Genomic DNA, 25,098 nt, shown 5'->3' on the forward strand with positions numbered 1-25,098 from the left:
TGTACACAAACTGCCTCATTCTTTCTGACCCACTTTTAAAAACCCTGTATTTATGTACTTCCCATCTAGCACCTTTTTCTGTCCATTATAAACGTGCTAGTTACGTGATAGTTAATATGATTATTGTAACCAATCTAATTATAAGACATTAAAAGAAAAGCAAGGGCTGAGGATGGGAGGTAACAAGCCTGTGGAACAGGAGGAAGGTGGAGCTTGGAGGGCCCATGGGAGCCACACGCGATAACGGGGAACACACTCTTGATATAGGCAACAACTTGGATGACTTGCAAAGACATTATATTGAGTGATTAAAGCCAATCTCAAAAGGTTACTAACCGCGGTCTGCCATTTTTATGACATCCAGGAAAAGACAAAACCATATTGACAGAGAACAGATCAGTTGTCGCTTAATGAGGGGCACTGAAGGGGTGATATGAGGGAGGGAGTTTTTCAGGGAGATGGAAGTGTATCTCAATTTCATATCCCAGTTGTGGTGATGATTACACAAATACACATGCATGTTAAAATTCACAGAACTGTACACCCAAAAAAAGGGCAATTTTGTTATATGATCGTTTAAAAAATAAAATAAGCAAAGCCGTATACATAGTGGGTAGAATAGTTTTAACAAAGAGGTGAATGAAAGCAGAACCAATCTAGGTATATAAACCTATTAATATATAAAAACAGTTTTTCAAAACAGCTTATATTGTGGTTGTACAGCAGTGCAAATATGCATAACATTACTGAAACATACACTTAGAAATGGTTGAGATGGTAAATTTTATGCTATGTGTATTTCATCACAATTTTTAGAGATACACCCTGTATTGGTAAGTATTGTAGTTAGGAGATAGGCATTTGGGGGCTCATTATACCTCTGTATTACCTGTGTATAATTTGACATTTTCCATAATAAAATGTTTTTCTTTTTTTTTTTTTTAATAGCTTTTCAACAGTGGTGAAACACTAAGAAAACCACAGAGACATATGACCTTTTGTCTAGAAAAAATGAGATCTTACCCATGTTTTAAAAGATCAGTTAGATTTAAATTTTTGTGGAAGAAAGATAAAAACATGCAAGAACTAGAGGAAAGTCAGGAGGGTGAACTGACGACCTGGGAGGGAGGAAAACCTTGCAAAACCTCAAAAGAAACCCGGACAACATAAACAAGGAAAAAAGAGCGATGGATTTGGTGACATAAAAATTCAAACTTAAGCGTGGTTAAAAAAAACAACAAACTAAACCAAACAAAAACTCAGAAAGTTATTAAAAGTTGAACTGTAAACTGGGAAAAATGATTTGTCACAGAAACCCCCCATGTCCCATCACCCAATTAAGGAAACTGCCTGGCCCTGGAGGCCTTTAAGTTGGCTCCCTGTGGTATGTCTTCCTTTCAAGTCTTTATCTTTGCTTTTCAAGCTTCCAAATTAAGAGATAAGAGAGGTGATCATAATTAGGGATGAAAAAACCCAGATGTAGCTCATAGATATCAAGAGAGACACCCTGCTGACCGTTAACGGCATTGGGCTTGGATCCAGAAGGACCAAAATGTACATAAACTTGGGCTCTCCCACTCAATCTCTCTGAGCCTCAATTTCTCCATCTGTGAATGGGGTTAATGATGGAGCCTCCCCATTAGAGGGTTTATTATGGTGGCTGCCAACATGGTAAGAACTAAGGAAATGTTGGCTATTCATTATGATGGGTGAAAGATTTATGGATGGTCTGGGTAGATGTTTATTTTCTTCTGTGTACACTTCTGTTTCCCAAGTACTAGACACTGATTAGATATTACTATTAGAATCAAGAAGAGGTTATGTACATTTTGTCATTTTTTTTTTTAAAGAGGTGACTCAGAGGTTTAACTAATCTCTAGAGAAAAGATCAAAGAAGGAAGAAATTAGGATGCTTGGACTAGCCCTTAATCTTTAGGAGTGATGATCACTCCTCATATCTTATCCCAAGTGGATGCAAGAAGGACTCTGACACCAGCCCTACCTGCGAGTGGTATCAAGGCCAGACGGGCAGGAAGTTTAATACAACACAGGATGATCAAAGTCTGGATGAAACTGAGTACAAAAAGTTACAGAAGATGCAAATTATGACCTGAGTAGCTAGAGAAAGTCTTCCAGAGGGGACATTTGAGCCTAATATTGAAGAATGAAGAGGTGTTCACCAACTGTGGGGTTGAGGGACCCAGAAGAGGTACCACATGTGAAAATGCACACAGGCACCAAAGGGCATGGACGAGTTGGGGTGTAGCAAGACATCCAAATGATTCTTCCATGAGTGAGGCAGTCAGCAAGGCTAGAATGGTGGGTTGAGGACCGTGAAAGTCTTGAAGGAGCTTTGACTCATCCTATAGCCAAAGGGATGCAATTAGAGGCAGATGGGCAGAGAGGATAAGATCAGATCCTCACTTTAGAAAGATAACACTGACACAAAGCAGGGATAGATGGGAGCAGAGTGACCTTACATTTATTCAATTTCACAAATATTTATTGAGAGCACCCTGTATTCCTTTTCCATTGCTCTTATAACAAATTACCACAAATGTAGGGGCTTAGAACAATCGAGGTTGATTATTTTACAGATCTGAATGTCAAAAGTCTGCAATAGGTCTCAAATGGGTCTCAAATGGCCATCATCAAGGATTTAGCACCTCTGGAGGTGCTTAGAGGAGGGTCCATGTCCTTGCCTTTCCAGCTCCTAGAAGCCACCCACTGATGCCCCTTTCTCCATCTTCAAAGCCAGTGTCATCAACCCCAGTTGTTCTCTTTGCCTCTCTCCGACCTATTTAAGGACCCTTAAGATTACATTGTGTCCATCCAGATAACCCAGAATAATCTTCCCATTTTAAGATCAACTGATTGGTAAACTTAATTCCATCTGCAACTTTAATTCCCCTTTGCCATGTAATCTAACACTCACAGGTTCTTGGGATCGGGATGTGGACATCTTTGGGGGGGCATTATTCTGCCTACCACACTCTCTAAGGGTGTTTAGTTTCTGGGGACACAGACAAGGAAGGTCCCTGACCTCATGGGGATTTTGGTTTAATCTTTAAGATTAAAGATTAAAAATCTAAGCAGATAGATAATTTACAAATTTACAAAAACCAAGTAAATGTTGTTTTTAAAGATCATTTCAGAGTGTGTTATATACTCTGTGTGAAATAATACAGGAATATGAAAAAAGGATGATCAGAGAAGGCCTCTCTAGGTGACATTTAATTTGAGACCTGATGAGAAGTTGTCGCCTGTGGGTAGATCCACTGGAACACTGTTCCCAGCAATGGGGGAACACCAGGCACAGTGATCTGGAGGTGGGAGAGGACCACTGCAATAGTTCAAGGGCAGGAGCACAGCAGGAGTGATCACAAGGAAGTAGAGTCTCCAGGAATTAGCAGCAGATAAAACATGTTATGTGAAGTTCAGGGGAATATGGAATAACCCTGTGTTAGTTAGCCAGTGTTATATAACACAGTACCCCAAATTTCAGTGGCTTATTTTATACTTTCTGAGGGTCAGGAATCCAGGAGCAGCTTAACCTGGGTGATTCTAGCTCGTAGTCTCTCATGGAGGTTGCAGTCAAACTGTTGGCCAGGGCTGCAGTCTCTGAAGACTTCGCTGGGGTTGGAGGGTCTGCTTCTAAGCTCATCCCCGCAGCAGTTGGCAGGAGGCTTCAGTTCCTTGCACTGTGGTCATCTCTGTAGGTCTGTTCAGAGCGTGGCTTCCCTCAGAGCAAATAATGAGAGAAAGAGTGAAAGAGGGAAGGAAAGTTCAAGACAGAAGTCTCAGTCCTTGATACCTACTCTCAGAGATAATGTGCTGTCCTCCATATGCAATTAGCCACACGACTGTGTTAGGTTCCTATCGCTGCTGTAACAAATTGCCACACACTTAGTGGCTTTATACAACACAGGTTTACTATCTTACAGTCCTTGAGGGCAGAAGTCTGAAATGGGTCTTATTGGGCTGCCATTCAAGATGTATCAAGGAGCTGTGTTCCCTCCAGAGGCTCTAGAGGAGAATCCATCTTCCTGCCTTTCCCCTCTTCTAGAGGTGCCTGCATTCCTTGGCTCATGCCCTCGTCCAGCTCCAAAGCCAGCAATGCCCAGTTGAGTCTTTCTAATGAAGCCATCCCTCTGGTTCTGACCCTTCTGCATTCTTCTTCCCCATTTAAGGACACTTGTGATCACACTGGGCCCACAAAATAATCCAGAATAATCTCCCCATCTCAAGGTGGATTAATTAACAACCTCAATTCCATTTGCAACCTTCATTTCTCCCTTTCCATGTAACCTGACATAGTCACAGGCCCCAGGAATTAGGACCTGGAATCTTTGGAGGTCATTATTCTGCCTAGTACTCAGACCAGTCATGGTAAATGTGGGAGGCAACTACCCAAGGAGACAGGAATGCCAGGAGACAGGAATGCTGGGAGGCATGGATAACTGGAGGTCTTCTTCAACCTCCCGTGGACTTCCAGCTTGAGTACATTTGTTGAAGAGATGAGAGACGCTGCAGTCCAGCCTCAGACACCGCTGGAAATTAAAGCCCTAGTTGGTTTTCTAGTCATTTGTATGGTCGGGTGACAATGATATGCCCCCATCTTCTCGTTCACCAGCTGGGCCCAGGTCCCCTTCAGAGGAAGAGTCTCGCAGTGCTGGGAGCAGAGGTGGGGAAATTCCAGTTTTATCAGACTACACCACCACCCTCTGATCTTCTCCTTACACCTGGCTTCTTAAAAACAAGAACAACTGGGGAAGTCCTAATGTGACATTGCCCTTCCTGTCCCTCCTTGTCCCCCCTCCCACCGGAGCGGGTAAATCCACCCTTTGTTCCACACCGTGGACAAAACAAAATATGACACAGAAAGCAGGTGGGAATTTAAGGAGCCTCCAATGTTTGGACAACCAAGGTGTGAGGGTTAAGGGTGCTTGTTTCAAGGTGACAGGCTCTGGGTGTCTGATTTCTCAACTTCATACCATTCCTGGTCTCGTTACGAGACATGCCCTCGTGTTGAGAAGCCAAAGCAATGTTTCCCATGGTTACCCTCCATTGACTCTCTATCTTCCAGCTGTATTTTTAACAGGAGGTCTCTGATTATGCAATAAGCATCCTAGGATATGAAAACAGGTCAGGCAGCAGGCAAGGTCATCTTCAGGTCATTTTCTTAGTCAAACTGGTTACAGGCAACTTCTGGGCTGTTTGGTCCTCATCCGGGCCCCAGCTATCCAAAAAAAAAAGTTTTAAAGGTAAGTCCAGGAGTCCTGGAGTGGGGCTGGCTTTGACACTCTCCTTCCAATACCCTCCTGTCAAATCCCACATCAGTCACCAAGACCTGTTGCTTTAATTCCCTGAACAGCCCAAGAATGTCTTTTCTCCATCCTCACTGTTACTACTCTCTCCCACCGTCTGCCGCCTGGACTCTAGCAAGATCTTCCCAGATGGTGGCTCCACATCCTTTTTGCCCCTTTGTAATATATTTTTTTTCTCATCACAGCCTACAGGTCTTTTGAAGACACAAATCAGGTCATTATGTCCCTCCTTACCTTCCAACATAATACTTTTCCGTTGTTCTTGATATAAAGCCTTAAATCCTCACACGGCTTACAAGACTATGGCCAAGCCCTTTTCTCCTTTGCTCTCTGCACTTGATTCACCTTCTGGAGGGGATATTCCACCCTTCCCCTCCTCCAAACCCCCTCAGTGCTCTGTTTTGCCTGAGCACTTCCTCTGGTCTCTGGAACTCCTGGCCTACCTGCCATCCACCTGCCAGCAGCCCTCAGACAACGGCTGATGAGAGCTGGAATGTACATAACCGAAGTCTCACACCGGGGTGGGTCATTCTGCTATGTCTCTGATGTGTCCACCGTGTCTCCGCGTGCGCCCCAGGAAGATTAACCCACTGCTCACAGAGGTCACTGGCTTGAATGTTGTGGTGGTTAATTTTCTGTGTCCCCTTGGCTAGGCGGCCGTACCCAGTTACTCAAACAAATACTAATCGAAATGTGGCCGTGAGGGTACTGGTAGATGTGGTTAACATCTCCAATCAGTTGATTTTGACTAAAGGAGATTCCACTCAATTACACGGATGAGCTTCAATCAGTTCAAGGCCAAGAGTAAAGCCTGAGTTTTCCCAAAGGAGAAATTCTGCCTCAAGACCACATCAATTCCTGCCTGAGTCTCCAGCCTGCTAGCCTACCCTACAGATTTCAGATTTGCCAACCTTCATGTTCAAGTGGGTTAATTCCTTAATATAAGTATTTTTATGTATCTATTTGTGTGTATGTATGTATCTGTCTACCCATCCATCCATCCATCCATTCATATCTCTAACTCCCTCTCTCTGTATATATATTTATCCATCCATCCATCCATCCATATCCATCTATCTATCTATCTATCCATCTATCTACCTCTCATTATTTCTCTGGAGACCCCTAACTGGTGCAGACTGCCCCTTATTGGCTGCCTTCCCTTTCTGGTCTCATTTTTCCACTTCCCTACTCTTCCACCTCCCCAATAAACTACTTGCATGTGAATCCTCTTTTCACAGCCTGCTTCCGAGGGCACTCACCCTAAGAACCTTCTTCATTCTCTTGAAGGTGCCATATAAAGTGACCAACTCATTCCAGTTTGCACAGAACTTTCCCAGCACTAACACTGGAAATTCTGTGTCGTGGAAACCCCCGCCCTGCCCCAAGTCCCTGGTGAAGAGTTTATTCAAGGTGGTCCCAGTTTTTTAAAACTGAAAGTCTGGCACCCAGAACCCACCCCACCCACTCAGTCTCAGGCAAGCTAGGATGATTGGTCACCCTACACGCAGGCCCCCGGTGTGAGGCCTTAGCATGTGCTGTTCCCTCTGCCTGGAAATCCTTCCTCACTTCCCTGGTTAATTTCTACTGATCGCCATGTCAGATCTCACCCACGTGTCATTTCCTCAAGGAGACCTTCTCTGCCTCCCTCCTGCTTGGGTCAGATCTCCCTGTTAAAATGCTCTGAGCACCATGAACTCCTCCCTCATAGAATTTCCGTGTGGTTCTAATTTTACATTCACGGGTGTACTATTAATGTCTATCTCATACACTAGAGTGTGCACTCCAGTGGAGGAAGCTTGTTCTAGGTTCTCTTATGTGATGGTCAGTCCTGTGTGGCCACAAGAGGGAACATAGGAGAGGCTCAGGAAAACACAGTTTATTCTCTGACAGTTCCTAGAAACAGGAGGCACGCCACATGGGCAGGGCCATGTGGGGAAAGTTCAGTGTGGTCAGCAGGCAGAAGGCAGGAGTGTGGAGACAGCTAGGATTGGCTAGTTTGAACAACTTCAGCAGGCTCTTAGCTCTAGGGGTGGCCCCTAGATGCCCAGTATCTGGCCCTGGGATGATGAAGGCCAGGAATTTTGTTCCCTGGGCTCGGGGAGGGGCCAGATACAGCAGTCATGGCTCCTGATTGCTTAGTTTCTATATCAAAGGCTAAGCCCCTGGTTATCTCTAATTGGCTAGCCCCAGGAAGGGCAGTCCCTCCCCAGCCAGACTCTATTTAAGATGTCAAAACATCATAACAGACAGAAAAGAGAAAAATATAAGACAATGAAATCTGCATTGGGGGTTGACTCTCCACTGATTCCTGGCACACAGTAGGCGTGTCAAAGTTTGAGACTTATTGGATGAGTGAATCTCCAGGATCGTGAAAATCTGTCTCATGTACCTTCCTCCGCCTCCTGAAGGGTGTTTACGATCCGGATGGAGAAGTGAAGCCAGAGGAGAAAACACAGGAAAGGCCTCAGGAGCCAGAGGGGAGTGATCTCAGATACCACTGAAGGAGGAATCCATTTTTTTTCCAGAATTTTTTGTTGCTGTACAAGTGATATGTTCAGATCAACAAAAAAGAGAACATTAAAATTATTTGTAATTTAAAAACTGGTGAAATCTGAGGAAGGCCTATACCTGAGTTAACAGTATTATAATATTAAGGAAGATATTATCATGGGGGAAGCTGGGTTAAGGGCAGATGGGAAATCTCGGTGTGAGTTTTAAATTATTTCAAAATAAAAATTGATAATTAAAAATTGCTGGTGATCTTAACCACCCCTCCCCACCAAAAAACTACTGTTAACATTTTGTCATCTTTCCTTCCAGCCTCTTTTTATGCATATGTATTTGTGTTTTGTAAACTGTATTTTATTATGCTGTTTTGAAATCAGCTTCTGTCCACCCCCGTCCTTAATCACAGGGATTCTTAACTCCAGATGCACATTACAATCACCTGGTTAATCTTAAAAAGATACTGGTGACTTACTTCCAGAAAGACAGTGAAGTTCTTTTCTTTACTCCTCCCACTAAGTACAATTGAAAACTCTGAACATTCTATGTAACACTCACATCAGAAGACTCTGCCAGGTGGAGAAAAGAAATCAGACAGATTAGAGACATTGGGACCCAGAGGACACACAGTGTTGAATTCCTTTGGTTTTCTCTTTGCCTTCTATACCCCAGACTTGGAGCTGAGGAATCTGGAACCTGAAAATGTGAACAAGGCACAGACCAAAAAAAGCACCAAAAGCCAACAGAGGAGCATCTTAACGTTTGTCTGTCTCTCTCTCTCCAACCCTCTCTCCCCCACCCTGTCTCCAACATCACACCTGCCCCTCTAATTCTGATCCTCCAGCCTCCCTCTTGTAGGGAAGGACTCTTGTGATTACATTAAGCCCAACCAGATAATCCAGGATAATCACCCCAAGTCAATCCTTAACTTAATCACATCTGCAAAATCTCTTTCACCATGTAAGGCAACACATTCACAGATTCTGGGAGTTAGGACAGGAACATCTTTGCTGCGGAGGCAGGACCAGGAGCCCTGATTCAGCCCACCGCATGGTACAAGGGGACAAAGGATAAATCCCCCTCCCCAGCAATCCCCAGGACTCTGCCTTCATCCCACTCCCACTCTGCATGGTTTCCACTTTCTGATGCTATCTTTTAAAAATGTCTTCATGCAAACCCCATGTACTTCTGTTTTTTAAATTTTTTTCACAAATGATTGTACACTCTATGCCCTGTTTCCTACTCTGATTTCTTTTTGCTAACAACATAGCTTGGTGACTGCCCCATTGCCAGAGCATCAGCTTGCCACCAGGAAAGTTACAGGACTTGAGAGGCAATTCAGTCCAGCAGATGCAAATGTGACATCCAGAAGGCAAATAGAAGGTGTGAGAAAAGTCAAGCAGTGTCAGGGATCCTGACAGGTGGGTGGAGACCCAGGCTTGGGAACCATAGTGATATTAGGAAATCCAGGTGGGGGATCAGCTTCAGGAACTGTGTCATCAGGGAGCCCCAGCTACTGGACTGGTTCAAAGGCAGGTCCTGAGTTTTAGGAGAGGACTGGGGAGGTGCAGGAAGAATCCCAGGTCTGGGCAAGTTATCAAAACAGTCATCCAGAAACAGAGAATTCGACAACCACAGAATAATTCCACAAATATTTATTTAGTGGCTGTGAGAATCCAGGTGCTGGGCTGAGTGCCCATTTACACCTAGGATGGGACAAGCATGACCCATCCCTATCTTCCCACAGGTGAAGAGATAGATAAGTGAGAGGCTGTTGCTGTTTAACATGGTAAGTGCTGTGGTGGGAGGTAAAACATTCTATGGGAGAATAGGGGTGGGAGTGGGGGAGGGAAGAACAATTAATCTCAGTATATTTATCAGAGTAGGCTAACTGCTGTAACAGCCAACCAAGTTTCAATGACTTAATACAATAAAGTTTGTTATTCACATTACAGTCTCATGCTGGTTGGGAAGAGGGCAGATGGGGCTCTGCCCTACTCAGTCATTCAGGGATCCTGGCTCCTTCTATCTAATGGCTCCACTGCCCTCCCCCAGGGTGTCAGATTTCTCCATGGGGTCCCCTGCTTCCACCTGGTGACAGAGGGAACTAGAGACCATGGAGGATGACATGGGAGGTTTTGATGGTAGGTTTTACACCTTGGATCGGTGTTCATCATTCTGTCCACTTTCCATTGGCCAGAACTCAATCACATGACCCCACCCATGTCTGCGTGGGAGCCTGGGAAATGTAGTCCAACTGTGAGCTCCAGGAAGAGAAAAACCAGAGTTTGGTGAACACACAGCAGTCTATGCTGCATCAGACCGGGGGAAATGGGGGAAACTTCCTAGAGGGGTGGTTTCTAAGCTGATACCTGGGGGATACATTATGAGTTACCAGATGAAGAGAGGCAGGAGAAAATGGGAGGGGCATTGTTGCAGACAAACACCAATGCAAGCAAGAATGCAAAGCATTGACACTCACAGCATGCTGAGGAGAAGAAGTTCTGTTTGGCCAGAAGGCAGAAGGCAAGCTTGGTGGCGGAGGAGTCACAGGGCCTGGACCAGGCAGGGTATCAAAGCTGGCTTAAGGAATTTATCCCAAGAGTAATCAAAGCTATGGCAGGTTTAGCAATTGAGGATCAAGCTTGTATTCTATAAAAGTCTCTCTGGCTTTTATGTGGAGAATAAATTGGAAGGGGACCAGGGAAGATGCCAGAAGGCCAGCTGTCTGAGAAAAGAAGACAATCTGAACTACAGGAGTGGCTGTAGGGAGAAGTAGACGGTTCTAGACATCAGGAAATGGGCTTTGCAGATCTGTGGTGGATTAGACGTGCAAGTAAGTGGGAAAAAATAAAGAATCAAGGATTAGGACTGAGGGATGCCATTTGCCAAGGACAACCCGGCTGTTTGGAGGGTGGTTCACTTTGGACTTGTTGAGTTTGTGGTTCCTCAGGGCTGTTTAGAGAGGGATGCCCTACAGTCAATTTCCCCTGGGTCTAAAGGTTAAGAAGAAGGTTTAGGCTGGTGATGTAGTCATGAGAGTCGACGAGTTCACTCCAGGGATAGGAGAAAGGAGAGAAGAGAAGACGAGTTGGATGAAACCCTGCGAAATGCCAACAGGTAAGGGGGTGCACAGAGGAAGTGGAGCTCACACAGGCATCTGGGAGGAAGCAGCCAGGGACAAAAGAAACTGAGCACATGGCATCATGAAATGCAAGAACAGGTACAATTTCATGAAGGCGTGAGTGGTCAGCAGGGTAAAAGCTGCAGAGAGGTAAAGAAAATGGGCTGAAAACCATCAATCGAATGTTCCAGAAAGAACACGAGTACACAGGGCCTGAGGTCGGAGAGAGATGGTCATGTACGTTGAGAGCAAGGATGCTGGCCCAAGTAGCCAGACAACGCTGAGTGAGGGGATGGTGGCAGAGGGGAAATTAGAGCAGAGACAGGAGGCTGGGAGACGTCAGGACGCCGTCTCTGACTGTGAATGAGGTGAGAGTGGGGACGTTGGGGAGTTTTGATCACAGAAAGGACATATTGTGACTTAGGTTTTAACCGAAGCATTCTGGGTTCTGTGCAGAGAAAAGACTGGTACAGAAAGGGTGGGAACTGCAGGTATGAAGGACAGAAAGCAGAGAATGCAATCATCCAGGTGAGGTGATGGAGAATGGGACCGGGAGGTACAGGAGAGATGGCAAGCAGGGAATCCATTCTAGAAATAATTTGAAGGCAGCCAACTGCATTAGTTGGCTGGTTGGTTGTGGATGTGAGAGAGAGGCATTTGACTGCCTCCAGAATATTCTTCAGCCATAAAAAGGAATGAAGTACAGATACATGCTACAACATGGTGAACCTCAAAAACATTTTGTTAGTGAAAGAAGCCAGACACAGAAGGCCACATATTGTATGATTTTATTTATATAAAATATGCAGAATAGATCCATAGAAACAGAAAGTAGGTTAGTAGTTGCCAGGGGTTAGGGGAAGGTGGAGAAAAGGAAGTGACCGCTTAAGGGGGTTGGGTTTTCTTACAAGGTGATAAAAATATTTTAGAGTTAGATAGAGGTGGTGGTTCCTTGACATTGTGCATGTACTAAAAGCCACTGCATTGTTTGCTTTAAATGCTTAATTTTGTGTTATGTGAAATTCATCTCAATAAACAAAAATAAAAATTTTTAATGACTCCAATGTCTTTGATCTGAAAACATGAAGAATGGGGCTGCCGTCAGTGAGATGGAAACTGTAGGAGGAACAAGGTTGAGAAGAAAATGTCTGTGTTCAGTTTTGAATGATTATGAACTTGGAGATGCCTATTGAACATCCAAGTGAGCCTGTCAAGCAGACAGATAGATGTGGATTTCCAGGAAGATGCTGGAAATATTGGGGCGTCTTCAGCATGTAGCTTATCTTTAGACTTGGAATTGATTGATACTAAGTTTCTGTTTCCTGGAAGCAGAAGTCAGAAATCAAAATTACCCTGTTACAGAAAAGTAAACAATCTCATGTATCACACATCCAAATTTGTGGAATGAAATTCATACCTTCTGCATTGGAACGGGTTGCAGCCCTTTAAACCCATCCAGGCGTGACTGATCAGGAGCCAGGCTGGGCTGGGCTCTGGCAGGGTGCAGGAAGGCTGCAGAGCTTCAGGCTTTCTCACCGCTTTTAGGCAGCACCTGGAAAACAACAGCCAATTTTCTGTCTTCAATAAAGATTTGTCTGTCATGCCCACTAGCTTTGTTTTCATCCTGCTGAGACGTGTCTGTTTAAAAGCCAGAAGGAACGCATCTGGTTTGTTAGACCGGCAAAACTTTGACAAACAAAGGGATGTAGCATTTAGAGCAATGGTCTTCCATTGGTGCGGGTCATGGGCAATTAACAACCGTCACCAATAAATAATAGTAAAAACTGACCATTAAGCCCTTCCTCTGTGCCCAGCACTCTGCTAAGAACTTTGCACTCATCATCTCATTCTGCCTTAATGCTAAGCATGTGTGGTAGATATTATTATTACTATCATCATTAGTCTCAGTTTTACATGTACAAACAAGCACAGAGAGGTTAAGTGATTTGCATGAGGTCACACAGCAAGTAAATCAAGGAGTAGGAGGAAAATTCAACACGTCTGACTCTAAGTCACTGTGCTTTAGAAGAATAAAAGCAGGAAGTGTCAGAAGCCTCTCGTTCCAGCACTCTGCACTCAATGGCCAGAGGAGGTGTGTGGGTTCCCCAAACCAACAGGAGCCTCCTCGCCAGCCTTTAGGACAAGAATTGGTGCAAAACTGATGCCCAGGGTTTGCTGAATGAATGAATGATTGACTGAACAAGCACTCAAAAGAATGATTAACGTGCATCGCACTGCACGGTGTTTAGTGATTAATGCAGCTGACTCTCCAGCTAGGCTGTGGACCACTTGAGAGGAGAGACCCTTTCTTGCATACTGTAACAACGGAGTGCAGCACGTTGAGGAATTTGACGGTGCAGGTTTGAGGGCGTGGGCTCTGCCGGCAGCTCACCCAGGCTCACATCATACTTCCTCTTCTGTGAGACCTTGAGCAAGCTATTCAACCTCTCTGTGCTTTGATTTCCTCATCTGGAAAACATATATAGTAATATAGTAATACCTACACTTTATAGATATTTATTAACATGAAATAAGTTAAGACCTTGGAAACAGTAGGTGCTTAATAAACACTACCTGTGTGTCTAGGGAGTCACAGAAGAAGAAGTCCCTGCTGTCCCCTGTAACCTAGAATAATAGGTACATACACTTACTAGGTTCCAAGGACCTTATATGCATCATTGCATTTAATCCTCATAACAATAATACGAGATGAGGACCATTATTACCCTATTTTCCTGATAGGAAGATTGAGGCTAAGCGAGATTAAGTAAGTTGCCAAGAGTCACAAAGCAAGTAAATGTAGATAAAGAGAAGGAATCAGTACATGCTTCATGAGGTAAGGGGCCAGGTCTGTTGTAGGGGAAAAACAGAAGCCATTCTAGGTATTTCAAACAGAGGGGACTTCATACAAGGAATTGATTACACTAACGAGCCAACAGCTGAGAAGCCCAGTAGGAGATGGTGAAGCAACCCTGGGCTGAGCAATAGTAGGAAGCTGCTCTCACCGCTTGGGCACAGGGAGGAGGTGGTGTCCCTCTCTGGGGCCATCCAAGAGGAGCCAGAAGCACAGCAGGGGCTGTCCAGCGAAGAGCTGAACCACGGAGGAGATGCAGCCTCTGCTGGAAAACACTCTCTGAAGTTGGGAAGGAGCCCTGGTTCCTCCCTTTGTCCCACCACCCAGTCTCCTGCTGGTGCCTCTTTTTGGCTCAACTTAGCTGGAAGCCAACCGTCCGGTAGCAGTGGCGCCTGGGAAAGGCAGTTTGCAGAAGAACGTCAAGGAATGGATATAAGATCAAGGAAGCCAATGACCTGCATTATTTGTCTCATTTGTATTTGGAACCACAGCTTGGCACATAGAAGCCACTTCATACATAAGCAGGAAGGACAGGAGGGAGGATGAAGGGCGGGCAGATGCCAAACTCTGTGTTCTTAACCTGGAGGGAGCAACCTCAAATAATACAGAAGCCAGGAGGCTTACACAAAGGCATGGCATGAACCAACCGGTCCTAGGGAGTGGTGGGGGTTGGGGCGAGGTGGGAGCGCACGCCCTGTCTAACTGGGGCAGCCCAACTAAGCTGCGGCCAATTTCTGCCAAGCAGGAATGCGAATTCAGTGTTGCCAGATCTGCTGACTTTGGGGGAGGAAACTGAAAGTCCTGGCTTTCATGTTAAATCTACCACTTTTTAAATGTTGGCAAAGAAATCAAATTCAGATGAGCTTGGGAAACCTTGTTGGGCCAGAAAGAAGCTTAACCAAGACTAATTAGGGTCATGATCATCTCAAGAAGACATGAACTCAGCCTCATTGGGCTCCTATTTACTTATCTCCAATAATTTTTAAGCATCCAAAACAAAGAATGAATGCGTGATCCTAGACCGAATCCTGAAACAGAAAAGGGACATTCGTGGAAAAACTAGTAAAATCTAAATAAAGCCTGGAGTTTAGTTAGTAGTCATGTGTCAATGTTGGTTTCTCAGTTTTATCAAAGGAATCACAATGACGAAAGATATTATCATGAGGGAAACTGGAGAAGGGCACTTGGGGACTTTCTGGACTATCTTTGTAACTTTTCTGTAAATCTAAAATTATTTCAAAATAAAATATTTTAAAATAATGAATGCACTTGAATGAAACACCTTAACTCTGTTTTTAAAGATCAATGAGATTGTAATAATTTAAAAAAAAAAAAAGGAGAGAGGAGAGAAAATTAAAAAGAATGAATTTGTCACCTTTAGAGGCAGCTATTGCATCAAATCCTTACCCTAAAAAAAAAAAAAAGTAGTAATTAGAGGGAAATCGTTTATTCTGCTCTATTCACCAAAGGAAAGGAGTTCTTTACAGAAGAATGCCAGCTCATAAATGCTGAAGGAAGGATTTCATTCGAATTTTGCAACCCTGAACGAAATCATTGACTCAGGCAGTGATCAGCAAAGGATGCTGAAACCACTGGGTGAAATGTTCAAGGAAGACTGGCCATTCACAAGGTACTAAATCAGCCCATTGAGCTGATTATACAAGAAGTAACATCACAATGGAGGGATCAGGTTGTCACCACCTGAACTCACTGATCAATCTTAGCTTCTCTCATGAGACAACCAGTCATGAGTTTTCTGGTGTGGCGCAATATAGGGCGCTCACAGCACCCCCAGGAAGAATTATCACCAAAAAAATTTCGCTCAAATCTGACCAAACCTTTAGATCTGGCTTCTAGTTTACAGGAAATACAAGAGATTGAGGGATAAGTTAAAAACACCAGGAGGAAGCAATCAGACAAAGCCAAGAAAGTAGGGCATTTTACCAACAAGACAATGGATCTGGTTTCTTCAGTGACCTGGAAAAAAGGGAGGAGATGTGAAAGGAGAGGTGATTTTAGACTGAGAGGCTTAATGAGATGTGATCACAGGTTGAGGATCTTGACTAGGTCCTGGTTTGAAGCAAATGTAAAGACATTTGGGGGGCAATTGGGGAAATATAGATATGGAGAATCTGATGATCCTATGGATTTGGGGTTCATTTCGTTGGGTGTTACGTGTATTGTTGTTACCCAGTCCAAACTCATTCTGGTCATTGCATGACAGGCCATAAATCTGGAGACGAGGTGTTGGGGCAAGGAATAATGACTTTATTGGGAAAGCCGGCAGCCCGAGAAGGTGGCAGACTAATGCCCTGGAGAATCGTCTTTCCCAAGTCAGAATTCAGGCTCCTTTCTCACTAAGAAGGATAGGTGGTGTGGTTGGTTGTTGCAAACTTCTTGGTGTTAGAATCCTTTGTTCTTGCAGCTGTCCACATCTGTCAGGTCATGGTGTCCCTGCAAACCTTCAACAAGATACGTTATTTTCTCTTCTGCACCTTTTTATCTTTATAAGAATAGGAAAGTGTTACACTCTTACAGGTCAGAGCCTTGAGAATAGGCTCTCCTGTATATTTCAGGCTACAGGCAACGTTCTTTCACAAAAGGTGCAGAACCAGCAAGACTAAGGCCAGGAAACAGAGCACAGGGTTAGAGACAAAGGAACAGATCTAATGCGGAGTCAGATTTGTTCTTCCCTTTTACATTGTGGGTAAGTAAAGTTGTATTTCTTTTTTTTAAAAAGATACTGAAGTATTTAGGGTTGAAATGTCATGTTGACTCTAAATACTTTAAACTACTTCAGCCAAAAACAGAAAAAAGAGATGAAGAAAATACAGCAAATGTTCGCAATTGTTGTATCTAGGAGATGTTCATTGTATGATTCTCTCTATTTTTCTACATGTTTGAAAATATTAATAATAAAGAACCAAGGACAAATGCTGGCTAAACAAACACTCATTAATTCCACAAAAATTTACTGAGCACCTATACTGTGTGCCAGACACTGATCTAGGCATTGGTGCTATGGTAATTGATTTTTTTTTAAGTCCTTGCCCCCTGGAATGACAACCAGTTGAAAAAGGAAGACAATCAAGGAACCAAACAGGTAAAATGGAAAAAATTGGGTGGAAAGAAAAAAAAAAGGACAAGAAGAGTGTCTGTATGTGATGGATCCTGCTATTTAATGTGGGATAATCAAGGAAGACCTCTCTGAGGGGTTGACATTTAAGCAGAGACCTAAGAGAAATGAGAAAAATTGCTCCTGAGAGACCTGGTAAAAGAGCAAGAGTTTAAAAGAGAAGAAACAGACTCACAGACATAGAAAACAAACGTATGGTTATCAGGGGCAGAAGAGGGTGGGAAGGGACAAACTGGGAGTTCGAGATTTGCAGATACTAACTAGTATATATAAAACAGATAAACAACAAGTTTCTTCTGTATAGCACTGGGAACTATATTCAATATCTAACCTAGAATGAAAAAGAATATGAAAAGAAATATATGTATGTATATGTATGACCAAAAAATTAGGCTGTACACCAGAAATTGATATAACATTGTAACTGACTATACTTCAGTTTTTTTTTTAAATGGGAGAAAAAAAGAAACTAAAGCAGAGCAACTGGCAAGAGCAAAGGCCCTGAAGGAGGAGCTACTTGAATACCCCCAGAAGCAAGAAAGGGGCCAATGAAGGTCACGTGGAAGAAAAGGGGGAAGAATGGTAGGAAATGAGCTCAGAGAAGTAGTAAACGGGATGGAGAGATGCAGATGATGAGGAAACTTACAGGCTGTTTCAGCTCTTATTCTGAGCAAGATGGAAAACATTTGATTTTACTTAGTTTTTTAAAAATTATTTTAATGGAAATTTCTAAACATACAAAAGTAGAGAGAAGAGTATAATGAACACTCAAGTACTCATCTCGCAGCATCAACATGATCAATTCATGACCAATTTTTTTCATCTTTATCTCTCGTGCCACCCTAATGGATTATTTTGAAACAAATCCCAGACATCTTGTCATTTCACCTCTAAATATTTTTGTCTACAGGCAGACCTCGGAGAGGTTGCAGGTTCAGTACCAGATTACCACGATAAAGTGAATATTACAATAAGGCGAGTCACAAATTTTTTGTTTCTCAGTGCATATAAAAACATGTTTATACTTTACTGTAGTCTATTCAGTGTGCAATAGCACTTTGTCTGAAAAAACAAGGTACATACCTTAATTTAAAAACACTTTGTTGCTAAAGAATACTAACCATCATTTGAGCCTTCAGTGAGTTGTAGTATTTACACTGAAGATCACAGATAACTGATCACAGATCACCACAACAAAGATAATCATAATGAAAAGTTTGAAATATTGCAAGAATTACCAAAACACAACACAGAGACTTGAAGTAAGCAAATGCTGTTGAAAAAATGATGCTGATAGAATTGCTTGATGTAGAGTTGCCACAAACCTTCAATTAATTTTTTTAAATGCAATTTCTTTAAAGCAAAATAAAGTGGAAGTGTAATACAGTGAGGTTTGCCTTCATACCTTTAAAATATAATGTCTTTTTTAGAAAACTCACAACAAAACCATTTTACACCTAAAAATTTAACAATAACTCCTAAATATCACAAACCATTTAGTGTTCAAATGCCTTAACTGTCTTATGGATAATTTTCAGAGTTTGTATGAATTAGCATCGAAATAACATTCATGAGTTGCCACTGTAGAAGCAGCTCTTAAGTCTCTTAGTCTCGAGTAATCTCCTCAGTCTCTATTGGTTTCTTTCAATCTGTTGAAGAAACTGGGTCATTTGTCCTATAGAGTTTCCACCATCTCAGTTTCGCTGGTTACATCTCCAGCGGTGTCATTTAACATGTTCCTCTGTTCCCTGGATTTCTTGTAAGTTGGTGGTTGTATCTAGAGACCTAATCAGACAGGTTTTTTGTTTATTTGGTCTTAGGGGTTTTTTTTTAGCAAGAATACTTCATAGATGATATTGGGTACTTGCATCACGAGTACATAAAGTTTGATTGTCCATCTTGTGATATAAGCAGCCACAAATGATCTTTGCCTCAATTCACTAATTCATTAGAAGTTTGAAAGTGTTGACATTTTAGTTTTTCCTTCTTTTACTAGCTGTATAATGTATATTCCAGCTAGTAAAAGAATATATATATATACCCTGTATAGAGCAGGCATAATAAATGCTTGGCTCTTTCCTTTCATTTAAACATTTTCAAAATAATGAATTGGTTCCCTAGTCTATTTGTTCGCTAGTGCCACATAACAAATCACCACATTTAGTGACTTGAAACAACACACATTTATTGTCTCACAGTTTCTGTGAGTCAGGAATCCCAGCATGGTTTAGCTGAGTCCTCTGCTGCAGGATTTCTCATGAGGCTGCCATCAAGGTGTTGGTTGGGGCTGTGGTCTCACCAAGAGGCTCAGCTGGGGAAAGACTTGCTTCTGAGCTCACATCCATGGTTGGGAAGGGGATTACCCCAGGGTGTTAACACTAGGAGAGGAACTTTTGGGGTCATCTTAGAGTCATCCTGACACATCTAGCATCCTCCAAAGGTGACTGCTAAGTTTCATTGTTTTGTTTGTTTAGTATAACTTGGATTACTTTTTAAACATCTTTTTAAAATTATTTTGGTGATTGGGGAGGTAACTAGGCTTTTATTTATTTATTTAATTTTAATGGAGGTGCTGGGGATTGAACCCAGGGCTTCATGCATGCTAAGCTCACACTCTACCACTGAGCTATACCCTTGCCCTGACTTGGATTATTAAAGGATAAGAGGATTATTCTGTCAACTGTATGGAGACTATATGCCAAGGGAGCAAGAATGAAAGCAAACTGACCTGCTGCCTGCACCCCCATAACCTCACTGTTTGCAACTTCCATATTAAACCTTTCGATATGACCCAAACCTCCTAAGTGAAGTAAAAAGACAAGAAATAGGCATGGAGGAAACAATGGGAGATGGATTTGATCATCAGACTATGCAACCAGTGGAAATCTGTGTGTCTCCATTTCCTCCCTGTAAAATGAGGGTAACAGTATTCACCTCACTGGGCTTTTGTGAGTTAATGTATATAAAACGTTTAGAGCAGGTGCTACATAAGTAGAAGGGGTTGCTGCTGCTATTTTATTGTTGTTGAAATGATTATCGTTACTTCTATGATTACACTCTAATTTTTGCTGACTTCTCTAAGGCCGTCTGGCCAGTCTTGGGCTGTAGGCCCATGCTACCTGGTAAGGTTTCCTCTTTCAGCAGACTGAGCCAAATGAAAGTCTCTCCATTTTAATCCCCAGCATGAATGAGTGATTCAGGTCACTTCAGCAGCAATTAAATAGCTTCACAAGTGAATCTGACTCATTAAAACCCAACTGACTGGGAGAACTTGGTCTTAAACTAAACTCAGCCTTTTCTATCCTTTTAAAAAGTATGAACACTGTTTATTAGGGTTTTTTAAGTTTTCAATTACGTAAGTTGTATATGAATATACTACTTTTTAAAAAAGTAACATAGCTAAAGATAATATTTTCTTTGACTACCCTCATATGTAAGAAGGTTAGGGTGTTTAAAAGTCTGCAGGCTGCAACCTGACCTTTCTCAAGTTTCCTCCTTCTCATTATAAGGTAACCACAGTTAACAATTTGATATGTAGCCTTCTAGAACTCTGTCTCTGCATTTACATAAGCTTATATGCGCTCATTAAAATGCATTATATTGTTTTATACATTTTATGTAAATAATGTTATTTTGCAGGCATTGTTCTGCAACTTGCTTAAATAGCTTCAAAAGTGAATATGATTCATTAAACACCAGGTTGTCTAGGAAGACTTGATCCTGAATTTTCTCACACCCCACAGCCAATCCCCTGACAAATTATGTTAGCTATCCCTGAAAAATATATCCAGAATCTAACCACTTCTCACCACCTCCATAGCTCTCACCCTGGTCTCTGCTTCAGCCTTGCCACCCTGTGGTCCATTCTCAACAGTTCTTACAGTCTTTTCAACTTTCAGTCAGTTATACCCAAAAGAATTGAAAACAGGGACTTAAATAAATATTTGTACACCCATGTTCATTGCAGCATTGTTTACAATAGCCAAAAGGTGGAAACAAGCCAAATGTCCATCAGTGGATGAATGGAGAAATAAAATATACATATGGTGGAATATTATTCAGCCTTTAAAAAGAAGAAAATTCTGACATATACACATACGGTGGAATATTATTCAGCCTTTAAAAAGAAGAAAATTCTGTCATGTGCTACAGCATGAATGAGTCTTAAAGACATGAAATAAGCCAGACACAAAAAGGCAAACATTGCAGGATTCCACTTCAGTGAAGTACCTAGAGTGGTCAAATTCATAGAGACAAAGAGTGGAATATTGACTACCAGGGGCTGGGAGGAGAGGAGCCTGGGTGGTTTTTGTTTAATGGATACTGAATTTCAGTTTGGGAAGATGGGAAAGATCGAGGTGGTGGTGATGGTTGAACAACGACATGAATGTACTTAATGTACGACATGAATGTACCCTTTCAAATGGTTAAAATGGCTTACATTATTATATATATTTTATCACAATAAAAATCATTAAAACTTTTTGGTCAGGTTACATCATCTCAGTCCTTCTAAAGGCCCTCCACTTCACTGTCTTAAGACCAAAGTCCCTACATTGCCCTACAAGGCCCTGCCTCGTGTTTTGTTTTCACATTCTACATGAGTTTTTGGATTCTCTTCTCCAGATACACTGGGGCACTTACTGCTCTTCAAATACTCCAGGCACGCTGTGCCTCAGGGCCTTTGCACTTGCTTTTCCTCTGCCTGGTACATTCTTCTCCCAGGTATCTGCAGGGCTGCCTTCCTCAAAATAGGCTGTCCATCTCATTTAAAATTCAACTGCCATCCCATCCCCTTTGGCCTGAATTCTTTTTCTCCCCAGCAGTTATGCCATCTAAAAGTTTCTTTGTCTTATTTACTGTCTGTCTTCCCTCACTGGAATGTAAGAAGGTTAGGATGTTTAAAAGTCTGCAAGCTGCAACCTGACCTTTCTCAAGGTTCCCAAATGCAACTGAAAACCTCAGTACCAAAATTGCAAAGTTTGTTCCCAGATCTTCATTTTTCTCAGGTCAGAGCTCCAGGAGCTGATTAAATTTTTCATCTACGCAAAGCAAGGAGAGAAAAATGGAAAGGTATGTGTTCCGAGTGACCAGGTGAGCCCTGAGCGCCAGCCTGGCTGTGCCTTGTGTAATCTGGGCTCTGTGGTTGGATTTCTGGGAATAAAATGAAATCTGCGAGGCTTGGCAGTGGCTGAAGGCTTTTGTGGCAGACTGGCCAGGTGAAGGGGAGGACCAAGGAGAGGTGGCCCTGGTGCTGGGAGCAGAGGCTCCACACTCAATTGTCTGTGGGGCATCAGCACACAGGCAGGTGGGTGTGGAGGCACTGGGCACCTGGGAGTGGGAATCACCAGGGGTCAGGGCTCCTTCCACAGCCATTCAGCTCCAGGCCACCCAGACCAAGCAGGAACAGAAGCCCCATTGTCGCCAGGCCTCTTGACTGCTTATTTTCCAGAGAATCAGGAAGTTGATTTTTATGAGTTATTTTCTGACTTTTAAACACTGCTTCAAAATTTTTTAAAAATACCATGTGATCTAACAAAACATGTTTGAAAACTGGATCTCCCCCACGCCCCATCCCACATCCCACTCCAGGGCTACCAGTTTACAACTCTGCAGTTTAGCAAAAGCATTTACGAACATGGACTTTGGTTCCAGAGAGACCTGGCTTTGCAGCTATTTAGGCAAAGTTCCTTGACACCTGCAAGTCTGTTTCGTTTTCTGTAAAATGGGAACAAAAGTAAAACCTACCTCATAAGATTTTTTTGGAGGATAAAGGAGACTTAGCAAGGTGCCTGCAAATAGTACCACAGTTCATAGCAGTAGCAATAGTAGTAATGGGGGGAGGGCAGCAAAGGGCGAACACTAGGGAGAGAAAGAGGAATAACAAAAATGCACGCAGGGTGTAAACTGGTGTGTTGTGGTCAGAGGCAGAGGGACACCCAAGCTCACTGTGGCCTGGGGGAATGAGACTGAAGATCCAGGGATCCACTTTTGATCAATGGACCAGATGAGGATTCTGCCAACCAAACCAGAGACCCAGCACCCAGGGCCTCCAGACCTGCAGGTGGCACTGCATCTCAAAGAGGCTCTCTATCTCAGGGGGTAGCACAGGCCCCAGGCCAGGGCTTTCCGTTCTGTACTTAAGCACAGAATTTGTCTGTTTGAGCCTAAGGGTAGGAGTCTACAGCTGTGCTTGTGGTGGTTTATCTTCTTAGTTTGGGACCTGACATTCCAGACGTCAAGATTCTGTAACTATCCCTCCTGACTTGCTTCTTTTGTAGTTTGGATAAAATTTTCACTAGAATTACTTTGGAGTCTTTGGTTGCAAGCAACAGATACCCTAACCCAAGATGACTTAGCAAAAAGGAAATGCATAGGAAATGCACCTGTAAGGCCAGGTGGGTAGGACTAGCTTCAGGTATGGCTTGATGTGGGTCAAATGATGAAACAGGACTTAATTTCCTCTCTGTCAGCTCTCTGGGTGGGATTCATTCTTATGCAGCCTCTTCCCAGATGCAGCTCCACATCTGAACAATTCCGAAGGAGGTGGGACCCGCCCCACCCCCTACCCCCAAGAGCTCAAAGAAAAAGTCTCTTTGTAGAATTTCACTGATTCTAGTTATCTTGAGTTGGATCATGTTCCCTCCTTTCAACCAATCAATATCCCAAGATGAATATAATGTGTGATTTCTAGGCCAGGGCAGAATCAACCCTGAATGAGATGGTGATACCCGGAATCAGCACCACCAGGATCAAAATACGGACTAGGGGTAAAGAAGGGGTGACCCCAGAGCTAAACCACAAGCAGTTACCTGAAGTAGAATGAACAGATGCTCCGTGACCGTCTCCTCTTGGAGGGGGTGGCTGAGGCCGAGGGAAGGGGAAGGTCACTGAGAAAGCAAAGGTGAGGGTGAGGGAATTCAGAGGTCGGGTGAGAGGTAGGGAAATCAGTTGCAGAAGCCTGTTCCTATGCAAACTCCCTGGAGACCTCACCTCAGCTGGAGGACAGTCTGCCTGAGGGGGTGTGGACGTGATGGGCGCGGTTGTACAGGTGTGCGTGATGTGTACCGATGCACCGCGGGGCAGGATGGAGTGTTGTACGCGGCATGTACTGCGCGGGGCGGGGTGGGGAGGGGGAAGTGGTCTGTCTAGGGGACACGAGAATGAGGGGGTCTATGTGTACAAATCTGTGGCACTTGTTCGACGTGCGGAGGGAGAATGCGGGGTGTGTGCGCGCGGGGTGCGGGTGGGCGTGCTCGGCAGACGTGGACGTGGAAGAGGGTACCTGGTAGCGTGCGGGACCGGAACTTGTTTCCGGGGAGACTGAGAAAGACGGGCGGCGAGGAGCCGGGCGGCTGCTGTGGCCCGGCCGTCGGCGCCGCCAAGCCCCGCCCGCAGCGCTGCCCGGCTTCCCCGCCCCGCCGCCCGCTCCCTCCCCGTCCCGGTCGCCGCGCGCTCGCGGCCCCGCCGCCACAGCCCGCCTGGCCGCCGCCGCCGCCGCCGCCGCGACCTCCGCAGCGCTGCAGCCGCCGCCAGCCGCGCACATCCCGAGCCGCCGCGGGAAGCAGGTATGACAGCGACGCCGGGCGAGCGCAGAGCCACCCAGGCGCCCGCCCCGCCGCAGGTTCCCACCGGAGGGCGCTCGGCGGTGGCGCTGGCGGCTCTGAGGGGACCGGGCTTCGCGCGCAGGGGGACCACCGTGTGGGGGCGGGGAAGCCCCCGAATGCGAGCCGAGGGCTCAGGCGAGTGCGCTGCGCGTCTGTTCGCAGAGAGGGCCGGGTGCGATATCGTTTGGGAGGGTGACAACAGCGACATCCGAGAGCGCGGGCTACCAGACATGCACCGGGACGCACAACGCTTCGCTGAAATTAGGGTCTCCTTGGTTGGTGTCCCCCTTCTACAGAGAGGAAAACTGAGTCAGAAGCTGGAGAAGCTTCCCTAGGTCCCAGGGACAAGTTGCTGAGTCCAGATTTGAACCCAGGGAATCTGACCCCAGAGCCCACCTCTTAGACTCCTCCGCCAGCCAGCCTCTGGGGAGCAGGGGGGTGTTTTCACTGAGTGTCCACCTTGGGGCGGTGCTGGGGAGAAGGCCACACCCGAAGGTCCTGCTCTCTGTCCCCCCAAGGAGCGTATGTCGGAGACTTATCAC

General features: G+C 44.2%; 1 protein-coding gene and 1 long non-coding RNA gene across 3 annotated transcripts in view; one reads left to right on the forward strand and one right to left on the reverse strand.

Moving 5' to 3' along the window:
- Nucleotides 1-11,768: 11,768 nt before the first annotated feature.
- Nucleotides 11,769-24,330, reverse strand: LOC135319216 (uncharacterized). Of its 2 annotated transcripts, XR_010377680.1 has the most exons (4): nt 24,235-24,330; nt 23,762-23,839; nt 12,377-12,511; nt 11,769-12,281 (listed from the first exon to the last, which is right to left on the reverse strand). It is a non-coding gene; the product is annotated as an uncharacterized LOC135319216 (long non-coding RNA). The 2 variants fall into 2 exon arrangements; XR_010377681.1 differs by lacking the exons at nt 11,769-12,281; nt 12,377-12,511 and adding an exon at nt 16,068-16,275.
- Nucleotides 24,331-24,448: 118 nt separating this feature from the next.
- SCNN1B (sodium channel epithelial 1 subunit beta) overlaps nt 24,449-25,098 on the forward strand; it is a 55,589-nt gene continuing 54,939 nt past the window's right edge. Inside the window, exon 1 of the mRNA XM_031433057.2 lies at nt 24,449-24,517. The gene's annotated coding sequence lies outside the window, so the exon portion shown is untranslated. The remainder of the gene's footprint in view (nt 24,518-25,098) is intronic.

This window comes from Camelus dromedarius, chromosome 24 (genome assembly GCF_036321535.1).
Source record: "Camelus dromedarius isolate mCamDro1 chromosome 24, mCamDro1.pat, whole genome shotgun sequence".
Taxonomy (NCBI): Eukaryota; Metazoa; Chordata; class Mammalia; order Artiodactyla; family Camelidae; genus Camelus; species Camelus dromedarius.